The sequence below is a fragment of the Ranitomeya variabilis genome, chromosome 1 (assembly GCF_051348905.1).
Source record: "Ranitomeya variabilis isolate aRanVar5 chromosome 1, aRanVar5.hap1, whole genome shotgun sequence".
In the NCBI taxonomy this organism is placed as follows: Eukaryota; Metazoa; Chordata; class Amphibia; order Anura; family Dendrobatidae; genus Ranitomeya; species Ranitomeya variabilis.
Window position 1 is genome coordinate 209662295 of NC_135232.1, and position 16015 is coordinate 209678309.

Consider the following 16015-nt stretch of genomic DNA (forward strand, 5'->3'; position numbering starts at 1 on the left):
TGTATAAAGACAAGGTACACGTAGAGCACATATACTTAGGACACAGACACATTGAAAGTAGCACCATGGGGGGATACATACGACATGGGCATATCAGATATAGGTATATCGCCACTAACTGTGAATCAGGTAGGACTAATCTATTATATGAAGGTGCATAGTGCCTAGTGCCAAAGGAGTACTCATCTCCTCAAAAAATCCCACCTAGATACAAAAGTGACCAGTCTGCCATATATATCTTACCCATGAGTAGGTGCCAATGTGTGTCCTGCTAGCACCTTCATATAATAGATTAGTCCTACCTGATTCACAGTGGCGATATACCTATATCTGATATGCCCATGTCGTATGTATCCCCCATGGTGCTACTTTCAATGTGTTTGTGTCCTAAGTATATGTGCTCTACGTGTACCTTGTCTTTATAGAATATTTCTATGTGTGTTGCTATATGCATAATAAAATTTGCTACTATTTTTTACTAATTGGTTTTGGGTTGTCTATACTCCGTTCAGCTGTAGGAAATACCCATTGTACTCATGGCTATAGCAGACGCCAACTGCAAGTTCCTTGCTGTGGACATAGGAGCCTATGGCCGGTCCAACGATTCTCAAGTTTTTAAAAACTCTCCAATGGGCTGTAGCCTGTATGGAGAGACATATGATTTCCCGCCAGCCAAACCACTCCCAGGAACAAGTGAACCAACCATGCAATATGTTTGTGTAGGTGATGAAGCGTTTCAACTCTCGCCACACCTACTTAAACCATATGGTAGCCGTGACTTAAACCGTATCAAACGGGTATTTAATTACCGCCTTACTCGAGCAAGGAGAGTAGTCGAGTGTGCTTTTGGTATATTGACGGCAAAGTGGAGAGTTCTGCTGACGGCAATCAAACTGCAAACCAAAACTGTAGACGAGGTTGTTAAGGCCTGTGTGGTGCTCCATAACTTTGTCGTTTCAAAGGAGCCCGTTTCTGTTGATGACGAAGAATTGGAGACAACCTTGTGGTATTACCGCAGCAGCTCTGTTCGCTCCACAGGTTCTGTTACCAGGATGAGGGACCAGTTTGCGGATTATTTTGTGTCACCTGTTGGGCGGATTCCATGACAAGACATCATTGTGTGACATGTTTTTCATGGATTTGGTTTATGTTAAAAATTGTGTTTCTCCAAAAAAAAAAAAAAAAGTCCAAAAGCGTGGTTTTCTTGGTAATAAACCCAATATGTTATACCTTTCAAACGTGTGTTGTTTAATTTAATTTAACCTTTTTTTATTATTTACCATATTACCTTAGTGAATGCACAGCCACAAAGAGTAGAATTGAAAACAAACAGAATTTTATTTGAACTTTTTTTTATATTTTTTTTCTTTGCAAAAAACAGATACATTTGTTATTTTCATTCTTTTTTTACTTAATTTTCTTTAAAGAAAAGTTGAAAAGTTTGTTAACATTTTTAAATAATTTTACATAACTTTACAAATCATTTACAAATCTTCAAAGTGTGGGGTGGAGATACGAGCGGAGGAGGGGCTGGAATGTTGGACCACGTCGATAGGTGGGGAAAGCCTACTTGGTTGGGGTGCAGTGGAAGGGGGGGTAAAAGCAGGAGGCTGACCAGAGGGGGGTGGTGTTGGGGTAGGTGGCATACTTAATGGGGAAGGAAAGCTGGGCAAGGAAGAAAACAGTGGGGAAGACATTTGGTTTGGGGGCCGGGATGGGTATTGGGACTGGGTTGGGTATTGGGGCTGGCGTGGGTATTGGGACTGGGTTTGGTAATGGGGGGCATGGTGTGCAACTGGGACTGGGATGGGGCATGGTGTGGAAATGGGGCCTGGGTGGAAATGTAGTGGATGTGTGGGGAGGTGTGGGGGTAGATTGGGGTTCGTGAAGGGCCTTAAGTAGAGCATTATGGCAGGTATTCATTACCCGCATCTGTTGCTCAAAAGAAAGCTTTTCCATGCTCCTGAGCATGGATTGAAAAAAAAGGTTGGCTGAAGATTGACTTACATCTGAATGCAGCCTATCCAAGCGACTGCTGGTTTCATGGCTGGTTTCACTGATGCGTGATTGCACCATGTTGAAACCAGCAGTCACTTGCTCTCCCAAAATTTTGAAAGAGCTTTGGAAGGATGCATTCAGATGTAAGAACTCAGGAGCATAGCTCCTTTCCTGACCCCTCTGTCGCTGCCGCCACAAACCTAACCGTGGTCTAGAGGTGGCAGGATCAGAGGGGTTGGGTTAGGCTGGGATCACACATATGTGAGATACGGCCGAGTCTCGCAGGTGAAAACTGAGCTCTGGTGCCGGCACTCTGGAGCGGAGCGTGCGGCTCCATGTATTGCTGTGCGGCTGCACGCTCCGCTCCAGAGTGCCGGCGCCAGAGCTGGGTTTTCACCTGCGAGACTCGGCCGTATCTCGCTGTGTGTGATCCCGGCCTAAAGGGAACTCTAACTGTTGAGCATCACATTCATGTAAGGAAGGCTGCAATGATGCTCCACTACTTGGGGCGGATGAAGTGGAGGGGTCAGTGGTGTGGGGCCTACCGACGTGGCCCTCGGTGGCAGACTCAGGAGGGATCGCTCCAGAGGGCGCAGAGGAAGATGCAGGCGCCCGGTGGCTGGAGAAGGTGCTGTGAAAGAAAAAAACAAAAACAATTAATATATTGATATGAAAAAGCCCTGAATGAAAACAAAGTAAGTTATACAGGTTAATTTAGTGGGCTGTAGAATACTTACACTCTACTCAGCATGGTTCACCTCAGGAAGGAGAGGGCCATGCCATATATATATATTTATATATATATATATATATATATATATATTTGCTCCTCTTCCTTCCTGCTGAGCCACTCGGGGCCTGCATCTCCTCGTTAAATTCCCTCTTAAAGCGATCCCTCAGTGACCGCCACCGCTTCCTAACCTTTCCACCTGTGAAGACAAGAATGAAAAGAAAAAAAAATTGTTAAATACAATACATTACATTCAGCTCAAAACATCACTGAAAAGTGAATACTTACATAGTTTACTCTGCTGCTGTGGAAGAAGGTCCTCCCACCTCGGAAAGATGTTATGGCATACTTCGTCCCAGAGCCGACGGGTAACACTGCTATCGGCATGCCTGCGGTCAGCCATGTTCCACAGCGGCTCCCACTCGCGAACCTCCTCAATGAGACAGTCTATATCAATGCTGTCATCAAAGTCTTCGGCGGGAGCACGCTGTGAAGCCTGTGTAAAAAAAAAAGAAGAAGAAAAACAAAAAAATTAGTACACTGAAACACAAAAGTACCAATAGAATCCCCCCCCCAAAAAAACTCACTGATGGCCGACCGCGGCGACGATTCTGCCGACTCTGGGAGCGGCTGGGAGAACCTTCACGGTTTGCAGAATGTTCAGCAGCAGGAGCAGCAGGAGACTGAAATAAAGGAAAAAAATTATCTTTAATGTAGGCATATGTTTTCTGTGTTTACTTATGTATGAAACTCTGTTTTGTGTATGGTGCAGTGTGATGTGTGAAGCAACTGTTTCACCACTACTTACACTTGGTTCCTCCTCCACTTGCATCTCTCCACCCATCTCGCCCCCTTCTGACAGCTCCTCATCTGATTCAGCTTCCTGTTTAAACATAATTTATGCATGTAGTGATTAACAAAAATGTAAAATAAAACCCCAAAAAAAACATTTACAGTTTTTGGGTTAACTTACCGATACACGCTGTTGCTGTGGAGGAGGGCTGTCAGAAGAGGACATTGTGGCTGTGGGATCACTGGGTGGTCCCTGTGGGATGGCCGGTGGCTGTGGTCCTGTGGGATGGTCAGTGGCTGTGGTCCTGGTGGCTCTGTAAGTTAAAAGACACTTGCAATCTGCTCTACACATTGAAGTAGCAGATTTGTAGTCTTCAAAACTTACTTCGAATAAAGTACAGTGGTGGTCCCTGTGGGATGGCCGGTGGCTGTGGTCCTGTGGGATGGCCTGTGGCTGTGGTCCTGTGCGATGGCCGGTGGCTGTGGTCCTGGTGGCTCTGTAAGTTAAAAGACACTTGCAATCTGCTCTACACATTGAAGTAGCAGATTTGTGGTCTTCAAAACTTACTTAGAATAAAGTACAGCAGTGGTCCCTGTAGGATGGCCGGTGGCTGTGGTCCTGTGGGATGGCCTGTGGCTGTGGTCCTGTGCGATGGCCGGTGGCTGTGGTCCTGTGCGATGGCCGGTGGCTGTAGTTCTTGTGTGATGGCCGGTAGCTCTGTAAGTAAAAAAAGACACTTGCAATCTGCTGTACACATTTAAAAGTCGCAGATTTCTGTATTCAAAAATAAAAAAAAATTAGAGGTGGTCATGTGTGGGTGGGTTTGGGCGGTCCCTGTTTGGAGGGCTTTGGAACCTGGTGTATCTGTAAGTGTAATGAATTTAATTTAATGATAACCACCCTCACCCTGCTAAAATGTGAAGAATGTTCAGGAAGGTGAACACCCAAACCCTAAAACAAATACACACACTGCACCTAACCATTTCCATGTAAAAAAAAAAAAAAAAATTAAATTGAAATGTGAACCCACCATGTTAACCCCTTCCCGACATGCGCCGTACTAGTACTGCGCTGCCGGCACTGCATTACTGACAGCCGCAGTACTAGTACGGCGGCTCGATCACCGCGGTCTCACGCTGAGCGCCGCGGTGATCGGGTGCGGGTGTCAGCTGTATATGACAGCTGACACCCCGCAGCAATGCCCACGATCGGCGCTATCGCCGATCGCGGGCATTTAACCCCTCTGATGCCGCTGTCAATAGTGACAGCGGCATAGAGGGGGATCGCGCAGGGACGGGGGCTCCCTGCGCTCTCCCATCGGAGCAGCGCGATGAGATCGCGCTGCTCCGGTGACCTGGAAGGAGTCCCCGGATCCAAGATGGCCGCGGGACTCTTTCCGGGTCATGAGATGACCCTGCTTGCCGGCGTCTGCTGAGAATCCTCATAGCAGGCGCCGGCAAGCCTGTGGAACGTGCCTGTCACATCGGTGATCAGAGAGAGTGCTGTGCACACTGTCTGATCACCGATCTGTGATGTCCCCTCCTGGGACAAAGTAAAAAAGTTAAAAAAAAATTTTTCCACATGTGTAAAAAAAAAAATAAAAAAAAAAATTTCCTAAATAAAGAAAGAAAAAAAAAAAAATTCCCATAAATACATTTCTTTATCTAAATAAAAAAAAAAATCACACAATAAAAGTACACATATTTGGTATCGCCGCGTCCGTAACGACCCCACCTATAAAACTATATCACTAGTTAACCCCTTCAGTGAACACCGTAAAAAAAAAATAAAAAAAAGAGGCAAAAAACAACGCTTTATTCTCATACCGCCAAACAAAAAGTGGAATAACACGCGATCAAAAAGACGGATATAAATAAGCATGGTACTGCTGAAAACGTCATCTTGTCCCGCAAAAAAAAAGCCGCCATACAGCATCATCAGCAGAAAAATAAAAAAGTTATAGCTCTCAGAATAAAGCGATGCAAAAACAATTATTTTTTTATATAAAATAGTTTTTATTGTGTAAAAGCGCCAAAACATAAAAAAATTACATAAATGAGGTATCGCTGTAATCGTACTGACCCGAAGAATAAAACTGCTTTATCCTTTTTACCAAATGCGGAACGGTATAAACGCCCCCCCTAAAAGAATTTCAGGAATTGCTGATTTTTGTTCATTCCGCCTCCCAAAAATCGGAATAAAAAGCGATCAAAAAATGTCATGTACCCGAAAATGGTACCAATAAAAACGTCAACTCGTCCCGCAAAAAACAAGATCTCACATGACTCTGTGGACCAAAATATGGAAAAATTATAGCTCTCAAAATGTGGTGATGCAAAAACTATTTTTTGCAATAAAAAGCGCCTTTTAGTGTGTGACGGCTGCCAATCATAAAAATCCGCTAATAAACCTGCTATAAAAGTAAATCAAACCCCCCTTCATCACCCCCTTAGTTAGGGAAAAATAATACAATTTAAAAAAATATATTTATTTCCATTTTCCCGTTAGGCTACTTTCACACTAGCGTCAGTACGGGGCCGTCGCGCTGCGTCGGCCCGACATACCGACGCATACTGTGCAAGCGCCGCACAACGGGGGCAGCGGATGCTGTTTTTCCACGCATCCGCTGCCCCATTGTGAGGTGCTGGGAGGTGGGGGCGGAGTTCCAGCTGCGCATGCGCGGTCGGAAATGGTGGACCGTCGGCACAAAAAAAGTTACATGTAACGTTTGTTGCTGCCGGCGGTCCACTACAACACGACGCAACCGTCGCACGACGCTTGCGACGTGTGTCAATATGTCGCTAATGTTAGTCTATGGGGAAAAAACGCATCCTGCAGATGACTTTGCAGGATGCGTTTTTTCGCCAAAACGACGCATTGCGACGTATGCAAAAAAACGCTAGTGTGAAAGTAGCGCTAGGGTTAGGACTAGGGTTAGGGCTAGGGTTGGGGTTAGGGCTAGGGTTAGGGCTGGGGTTAGGGTTGGGGTTTCAGTTAGAATTGGGGAGTTTTCACTGTTTAGGCACATCAGGGGCTCTCCAAACGCGACATGGCGTCCGATCTCAACGCGTTTGTTTGCGTTAAAAACGCATGCGTTTTTATAGAAAAAAAAACAGAACACACACTGAAAAGTCACCCACCACCATCAAGGTGATAAAGGGATCCAAACCCTAACCCTACCCCTAAACTCACCCCTAACCGTTTAATGAACATTTTCTGACAGTCATAGTGCCACGTATTTCAGTGCCACGTATTTCAGTGCCACGTATTTCAGTGCCACGAATTTCAGTGCCACGTCTTTCAGTGCCACGTCTTTCAGTGCCACGTCTTTCAGTGCCACGATATTTCAGTGCCACGTATTTCAGTGCCACGATATTTCAGTGAAATACGTGGCACTGAAATATCGTGGCATTTACGTGAAATACGTGGCACTTATATACGTGGCACTTATATACGTGGCACTTATATACGTGGCACTTTTATATACGTGGCACTTATATACGTGGCACTTAAATACGTGGCCACTGAAATATCGTGGCACTTATATACGTATATACGTATATAAACGTGTTTCAGTGCCACGTATTTCAGTGCCACGTATTTCAGTGCCACGTATTTCAAGTTGGGGTTAGGGGTAGGGTTAGGGTTTTTTGGTTTTTTCTCGTTTTCTTGTGTTTTTCTATAAAAACGCATGCGTCTAAAAAACGCATGCGTTTTACCGCGTTTACATGCATTTTTTCACACATGCGTTTTTTTTTAAAATGCATTTAGATAAAAACGCAAGTGTGAAACCAGCCTTACCCTTGGGAAAATAAAAACGTGGGGGCTAAAATATAATTTTCGTGGAAAAAAATATATTTTTTCTTTTCGCGGCTTTGCGTTATAAACTGTAGTGAAACACTTGGGGGTTCAAAGTTCTCACAACACATCTAGATAAGTTCCGTGGGGGGTCTAGTTTCCAATATGGGGTCACTTGTGGGGGGTTTGTACTGTCTGGGTACATCAGGGGCTCTGCAAATGCAACAAGACACCTGCAGACCAATCCATCTAAGTCTGCATTTCAAACGGCGCTCCTTCCCTTCCGAGCTCTGCCGTGCGCACAAACAGTGGTCCCCCCCACATATGGGGTATCAGCGTACTCAGGACAAATTGGACAATAACTTTTGTGGTCCAATTTCGCCTGTTACCCTTGGGGAAAAAAAATTGCGGGCTAAAACATCATTTAGTGGGAAGAAAAAATTATTTTTTTAATTTTCATAGCGCTACATTCTAAACTTTAGTGAAACAATTGGGGGTTAAAAGTGCTCACCACACATCTAGATAAGTTCCTTAGGGGGTCTTCTTTCCAAAATGGTGTCACTTGTGGGGGTTTCCACTGTTTAGGCACGTCAGGGGCTCTCCAAACACGACATGGGTTCCGATCTCAATTCCAGCCAATTTTGCATTGAAAAGTCAAATGGCGCTCCTTCCCTTCCGAGCTCTGCCATGCGCCCAAACAGTGGTTTATCCCCATATATGAAGTATCAGCGTACTCAGGACAAATTGCACAACAACTTTTGGGGTCCAATTTATCCTGCTACCCTTGGGAAAATAAAAAATTTGGGGCAAAAAGATCATTTTTTGTGAAAATTAATATTAATTTTTTTTTACGGCTCTACATTATAAACTTCTGTGAAGCACTTGGAGGTTCAAAGTGCTCACCACACATCTAGATTAGTTCCTTAGAGGGTCTACTTTCCAAAATGGTGTCACTTGTGGGGGTTTCCACTGTTTAGGCACGTCAGGGGCTCTCCAAACACGACATGGGTTCCGATCTCAATTCCAGCCAATTTTGCATTGAAAAGTCAAATGGCGCTCCTTCCCTTCCGAGCTCTGCCATGCGCCCAAACAGTGGTTTATCCCCATATATGAAGTATCAGCGTACTCAGGACAAATTGCACAACAACTTTTGGGGTCCAATTTATCCTGCTACCCTTGGGAAAATAAACAATTTGGGGCAAAAAGATCATTTTTTGTGAAAATTAATATTAATTTTTTTTTACGGCTCTACATTATAAACTTCTGTGAAGCACTTGGAGGTTCAAAGTGCTCACCACACATCTAGATTAGTTCCTTAGAGGGTCTACTTTCCAAAATGGTGTCACTTGTGGGGGTTTCCACTGTTTAGGCACGTCAGGGGCTCTCCAAACACGACATGGGTTCCGATCTCAATTCCAGCCAATTTTGCATTGAAAAGTCAAATGGCGCTCCTTCCCTTCCGAGCTCTGCCATGCGCCCAAACAGTGGTTTATCCCCATATATGAAGTATCAGCGTACTCAGGACAAATTGCACAACAACTTTTGGGGTCCAATTTATCCTGCTACCCTTGGGAAAATAAAAAAATTGGGGCAAAAAGATCATTTTTGTGAAAATTAATATTAATTTTTTTTTACGGCTCTACATTATAAACTTCTGTGAAGCACTTGGAGGTTCAAAGTGCTCACCACACATCTAGATAAGTTCCTTAGGGGGTCTTCTTTCCAAAATGGTGTCACTTGTGGGGGTTTCCACTGTTTAGGCACGTCAGGGGCTCTCCAAACACGACATGGGTTCCGATCTCAATTCCAGACAATTTTGCATTGAAAAGTCAAATGGCGCTCCTTCCCTTCCGAGCTCTGCCATGTGCCCAATCAATGGTTTACCCCAACATGTGGGGTATCGGCGTACTCAGGACAAATTGTACGACTTTTTTTGTCCAATTTCTCCTGTTTCCCTTGGTAAAATAAAACAAATTGGATCTGAAGTAAAAATTTTGTGAAAAAAAAGTTAAATGTTCAATTTTTTTTAAACATTCCAAAAATTCCTGTGAAGCACCTGAAGGGTTAATAAACTTCTTTTAATGTGGTTTTGAGTACCTTGAGGGGTGCAGTTTTTAGAATGGTGTCACTTTTGGGCATTTTCTGTCATATAGACCCCTCAAAGTCACTTCAAGTGTGAGGTGGTCCGTAAAAAAAATGGTTTTGCTAATTTTGTTGCAAAAATGAGAAATCGCTTTTCAACTTTTAACCCTTATAACTCCCTAACAAAAAAAAATTATGTTTCCAAAATTGTGCTGATGTAAAGCAGACATGTGGGAAATGTTGTTTATTAACTATATTATGTGATATAACTCTCTAATTTAAGGGCATAAAAACGAAAAATTTGAAAATTGCGAAATTTTCATAATTTTCGACAAATTTCTGTTTTTTTCACAAATAAATGCAAGTCATATCGAAGAAGTTTTACCACTATCATAAAGTACAATATGTCACGAGAAAACAGTCTCAGAATCACCGGGATCCGTTGAAGCGTTTCAGAGTTATGACCTCATAAAGTGACAGTGGTCAGAATTGTAAAAATTGGCCGTGTCAGTTAGGTGAAAACAGGCTTTGGGGTGAAGGGGTTAAAATATATTTACCCACATTTAAAAAAAAAAAAACCCTTGAAAAATTGGTCTCCCCCAAAAAAACTTTAAAGTCTAACCTTTATTAAAAAATGAGCCCTCAAACAACTTTGTATTGCATGTGTAACCATTAGTACATACACCATTTTTAAATTTACCTTTCTGAAATGATATTACGGACATTTTTTTTATAAACATTTTATTAATTTCTTTTTTCTTTCCATTTTTTTTTACATCACAATTAGGAGCTACAGCGCTCTTTATTTTAAATACAAGTACATCAACTGGGAATGGTTAACCGTAAAAAAATCAATTTTAAATACAAAAAAACAAGGCACACGCTCACACATTGAAACCACATGCTGCACAGACCACTAGACTTGATAAATACATCAGAAAAAGGGAATTAACCAAAAGGCATGGACACATGCAATCACCAAGACGCACACAAACATGCCTGAAAGCACACAGGCGCAGTCATAACACAAGCACAACACATAAACAGGCATAAGATTGGCAAAGGCATAAGGTGCAGGCAGGTGAAGACATACATACAAAAGCACACAGCCGTACGAAAATACACACACACACACACACACACAGATGCACAGGCGGACCCAAACACAAGACGCATACATACACACACGCACACGTAAAAAAGGCTGGCAGTCCTCTGGATGTCTTCACAGTGGCAGGCCTCAGGGTGGATCTGGACTCTAGCATGGCACTGGCTGTTGTAGGACAATGGCAGGCCTCTGGTTCTCTTCAGGTTTTAAGCTCTTGCTGTAGTCAGTACCTCATACAGACACAAATGCACACGCACACAAAAATGGCAATACTCACACTGGCTCTATGGTGGCTGGGGTCTTGCTGGCAGGCTTCTTGTCTGTAGGCTTCTTGCTGGCATATGTGGGGTTCAAGGCCCAGGCCAGGTTTATATAGATTTGGGGGTGTCTGGCCAATTGGCTACAAAATCCTGCTTCTGCGCATGCTCAGTGTAAAAAAACGTATTGCAGCGCTGCATTGCGTCGTACGACGTGTCTCGACAGATCCGTCGCTCATAGGCTTCCATTATAGCCAACGACGAATGCCGCAGGATGCGTCGCGACACGTTTTTTAGGCGGAGACAAAAAACGTTACAATCTACGTTTTTTTCTAGACGACGTGTCGCCAAATTTCGACGCATACGTCGTACGACGTACACGGCGGATAACAATACGTCGCAATGCGTCGCCAATACAAGTCTATGGGGAAAAAGCGCATCCTGCAAGCACTTTTGCAGGATGTGTTTTTTCTGCAAAACGACGCATTTTAACGTATTGCAGTTAACGCTAGTGTGAAAGTAGGCTTAGGCTACTTTCACACTAGCATCGTGCACTGCACGTCGCTATGCGTCGTTTTGTAAAAAAAACGCATCCTGCAAAAGTGCTTGCAGGATGCGTTTTTTCTCCATTGACTTGCATTAGGGTACTTTCACACTAGAGTTTTTGTGCATACGTCGCAATGCGTCGTTTTGTAAAAAAAAACGCATCCTGCAAAAGTGCTTGCAGGATGCGTTTTTTCTCCATAGACTAACATTAGCGACACATTGCCACACGTCGCAACCGTCGTGCGACGGTTGCGTAGTGTTGCGTCAGACCGTCGGCAGCAAAAAACGATACTTGCAACGTTTTTTGGTGCGTCGTTCCCGTCTATTCCGACCGCGCATGCGCGGCCGGAACTCCGCCCCCTCCTCCCCGCGCCTCACAATGGGGCAGCCGATGCGTTGAAAAACAGCATCCGCTGCCCCCGTTGTGCGGCGCTAGCGTCGGTACGTCGCAACGACGCAATTCATGGTGCGTCGTACGACGCTAGTGTGAAAGTAGCTTTAGACAGGCATAACACTGTTGGATGAGGCCTTATCCATTTTTGTCTCCATTATTGTGTGCTGATCAGGAAGTGTCAATAACAAAGCTTTATTTAAAACGTGACATACCATCAAGAGACAAAAAACAGCTTAAAAAAATACAATTAGCGTAATTTGCATAATGAAGCTGATTACCTGGAACCACTTAGTCATACAGCTGGGTTGTTGTGGGGAGGACTTTCTGCCCTGGACCGAGGGGACCATGTGACTGCTGGGGGCAGAGAGGAAGAGAGAGGGGTGTGGTCAGAAAAGAGCGGGAGAGCACTGAGCGTGTAAGACAGAGGGGACAGCGCACCAGAGAGAGAGCAGGCTGCAGCGCCGCGCTCTCCACAATAGAGTGCTCCCCATGAGGGCACTGAGGCTGAGATACCAGCCGTAGTGAAGGCTGGATGTGAGAGTGTGGACTCGGAAGCCTCCGTAATCAGAGAAGACTTTTCCCCTGACAGTGCTGTGAAGAGCAGAACAAAAATGGTTACCTCAATGAACCACAAAAAAGAATTTGTGATAAATATTGACCTGTCCATTCAAGGACATTTTAGCTATAGTATGAAATCCTGTTTTTCTTGTCTGTGGAATTGCCTTTGTACTGTTTGTTGTGAAACTGCCGCCCACGAAACTGTTTTTTTCTTTCTTTCCTGTTTTGTCTCTTTGTTTAAACATGCAAAACTTGTATAACCACTGAACCTACCAATACAACTATATAAAGAAGGGATAGCACCTTGAAGGCAGGCGTGCTTCAGAGACTTCCCAGTGATACACTATACAAGACGTGTCTTGTGTATTATTTCTGGTGATTCCCCACTTCCAAAGGCTGCTCCGACTGAGTGTGATCCTGACATTTCCTGGCGCCTGAACAGGGAACCCGAGGTCTGTGTATTCCTTCAAGAACACCGGCAGAATACGAACGAAAAGAGAATCTGGGATAATGGACGGCAGATGAACAAAAACCTGGCCAGGTAAGAGACACTGTTAGATCTCTTATATCTGCCCTGCACTGTCCGTAAGATTTTCTGTGTCGTGTTCTTTAGCGGGTAGTTCTAGTAGAGGAGGATACCTATAGCTTGGGTTCTTGAACTATTTAGGAATTGATCACCTCACGGAGTACGGCATTGAATGAGAGTGAATGTGAATAAAAGGTGTGTGGAAGTTGGGAATAGCCCTATAAGCCGCCCAGGGTGTTGAAACAGAAGAAGTGACTGTCCCACTGGGCAACGTGGTTGCGTCCTTTCGGGGAGACCTCCGCGCCTATGGTTCAATCTCTGACCCTGTCTTTGACAAAAACCTGGTGACGGATAAGTGTATGATAGTATGAGCCCAGGACAGATAAATTAGCCTGGGACAAGATACGTTGTATGTTCTTTTTCTTTTTCTGTCTGGTTGCATTTGTGTTGTTTGCTATAGGTGTAGGAATCAGGATTTTCTTGCATCAACACAGTTTAAACATCCTAGCTCCTTAGGAAGAAGGTAACGAGGTATTCTCATACCCAAACGCCACCTAGGGCAAGAAAAGACATCCTAGCTCCTTAGGAAGAAGGTAACGAGGTATTCTCATACCCAAACGCCACCTAGGGCAAGAAAGCTCAGGATAAGAAAATGGGGAATAAGCAAACAAAGTCGGAACCAGAAGAATTAGATATCTATACTATCATAAAGGAGAGAAGTGGTGAAGATGCCACTAAGGGGCTGAGAAAGATTTTTAGTAAGTTTGGAGTTACTAAGGCAGAAGCTTTTAGTAGAAAAAAATGGGAAGGAATTCAGGAGAAAAAAAAAAAAAGGGCATAATCAGAGACAAGAAATGGATAGATCAGATCCAAGCGTTGATTGATGTCTCTAGGGTAGCAGAAATGCTGTGGTCTGCCCTATTGGAACAAGCATGTGGGCATGACAGCATGTGCATTTAGCTAAACTGATCTGTGTGTATGAGGAATCCCTGTGTAATGCAGATTCCCCAAATTTCCACTGCCAGTGTTGTGTGACTAATGTGCAGAGAGTGTGTGCCTTACAGACACAACTGGCAGAGAATGAACAGTATAATGTAGACAGAGAAAAGCAGATTGCTAGTCTTGAATCACAACTGCTGAAAATGAAAAATCATTGTGTTGATATGGAAGCCCAGCTGATTCAGTCTGGGGCTGAGGTCAGAGCTGTGAAGGAAATGGCAGCAGCCAGTGATGCCATTGTTAATCAGTGCAGTGTGGAGCTGGATACTAGTTCCCAACTGATTACTAGTCTGAAAAATATCAATGATTTTTCAAATGTGGTGCCGGCCTTCTCTTTGTCTCTGAACACAAGGTCAGATCCCCGACCAATTGTGCCCTGTGCAGGGCAAAAAGGGGGGAGTGATGGAAAAGGTGATATATCAAATATTTTATCAAATTTTGATCCAATAATAAAAAGTAATGACAGATATGTGCTGTCTAAATTACAAAGAAAGTTCAAACGTGACATTGTTAAGAGTGCATCCTTAGTAATGGAAGAGTTTAAAAGTTCCAGACAGAGGGAGGTATGTTCTGTCCGGGCCCATAAATCAGGCTTGGCATGTGTTACATGTTATGCCTGTGCTGGCTCCGGCCATATTGCCAGGTACTGCAAATGGCCGGATACGATGAAGGAGAGGAAATATTATTCTGTGAAATGTTTTAAATGTGGTCACTTTGGACATATTGCAAGGAACTGTTACTGCACAAGTAATTGTGAGGGGCCTAGCAATATTGTCAGGGAGCACAGGCATTTTCACAGACACAATGGCATTTTCTCTCAGTCTGTCCCAAGCCACGGGCAAACTCCTCAAAATGGCCAATTACAACCAGGGAGGATAGTGAGGTCTTGATGTAAACTCAGATTATAGAGTTTCTATCTGGTCTCTGGTCTTTCATTGTTTCTTTTGTTTTAGCTCCTTTTATTCTTCTTCTATTTGCTAAGTTTGCTCTTTTGTTTTTGAAATGAATTGTTAGACCAGTGTGGTTTAGACAGGAGGCAGAAGGGCCTTATCTGAGGTGCAATGTGATTGCAATGATAATAGGATTTGTTAGTTGTTGTTGTTTTTTTGTTTTTTTTTGCTGTTTTCTATCAGACCCCCTGTGGTTTTTAACTCCAGGTTTCTATAGAATTCATAATGATAAGAGTAACACAGATCACAGGATAATAGAGTCACATCCATGGATGCTCTGATTTGTTGCTTGAACTAAGATAGGTAGGGAGGTGTGTGTTCACCTAAGCTTTGAAGTTCAGCTGTAAAACTGACTTTGTTTGTTTGTTTTCCTGTGCATCTTAGATTAGATAAAGGGTGTTGTTACGTGAGCTAAGATAGGCGAGTAAGCATGGACAGATAACGGATGTACACGATGGAGTGTCATGTTATACAGTGTGCTGACCTTGAAGTTTGGACGGACAACATGGTTTCGTTCACCTGATGCAGGATACAACTAGAGTCAGTGTACCTTAGCTAAAAGTTTAGTTTTCCTAGGGTGTTAAGTAGCCGCAATTTCACTGTTATTAGATAAAGCTTCTGAGATTGTTCTTGATCACCCACTTCTAGTTCAGACCACTCATGATGTACATGGCATTCTTAACCAGGTCCAACCTAAACATATCTCAATGGCCAGACACCTCCGTCTCCAATGTTCCCTACTACTGCCACCCAACATTTCCTTTGCCAGGGTTCAGACTCTTAATCTCGCGTCTTTGCTCCCTTTAGAGTCTGAGGGGGGTACCATACCTGAGGAAACTGCACTCTCCAACTCCTTTGACCCATCAAAGTCAATGAATGATTGTGTACAATTAATGGAACAAGAGACTCAGGGCTTATGTAATGTACGTGACAAGCCACTCTGTAATGCTACATTTGAACTTTTCATAGATGGCAGTAGATATGCAGATATGAATGGACAATTTCATACAGGTTATGCGGTAGTAACTCAGCATGAAGTGCTGAAAGCAGAACCTCTCCCTGCTAATCAGTCTGCACAAGAAGCAGAACTTACGGCATTGGTTGAAGCTCTAAAAATAGCCAAAGATCAGACAGCAAACATATACACTGATTCTAGATATGCACATGGCATTATTTTCGATTTTGGCGTAATATGGAGAGCCAGAGGTTATATGACTGCTTCAGGCCAACCTGTTAAACATGCCTCCCTCATTAGACAGATTCTGGAGGCAGCACA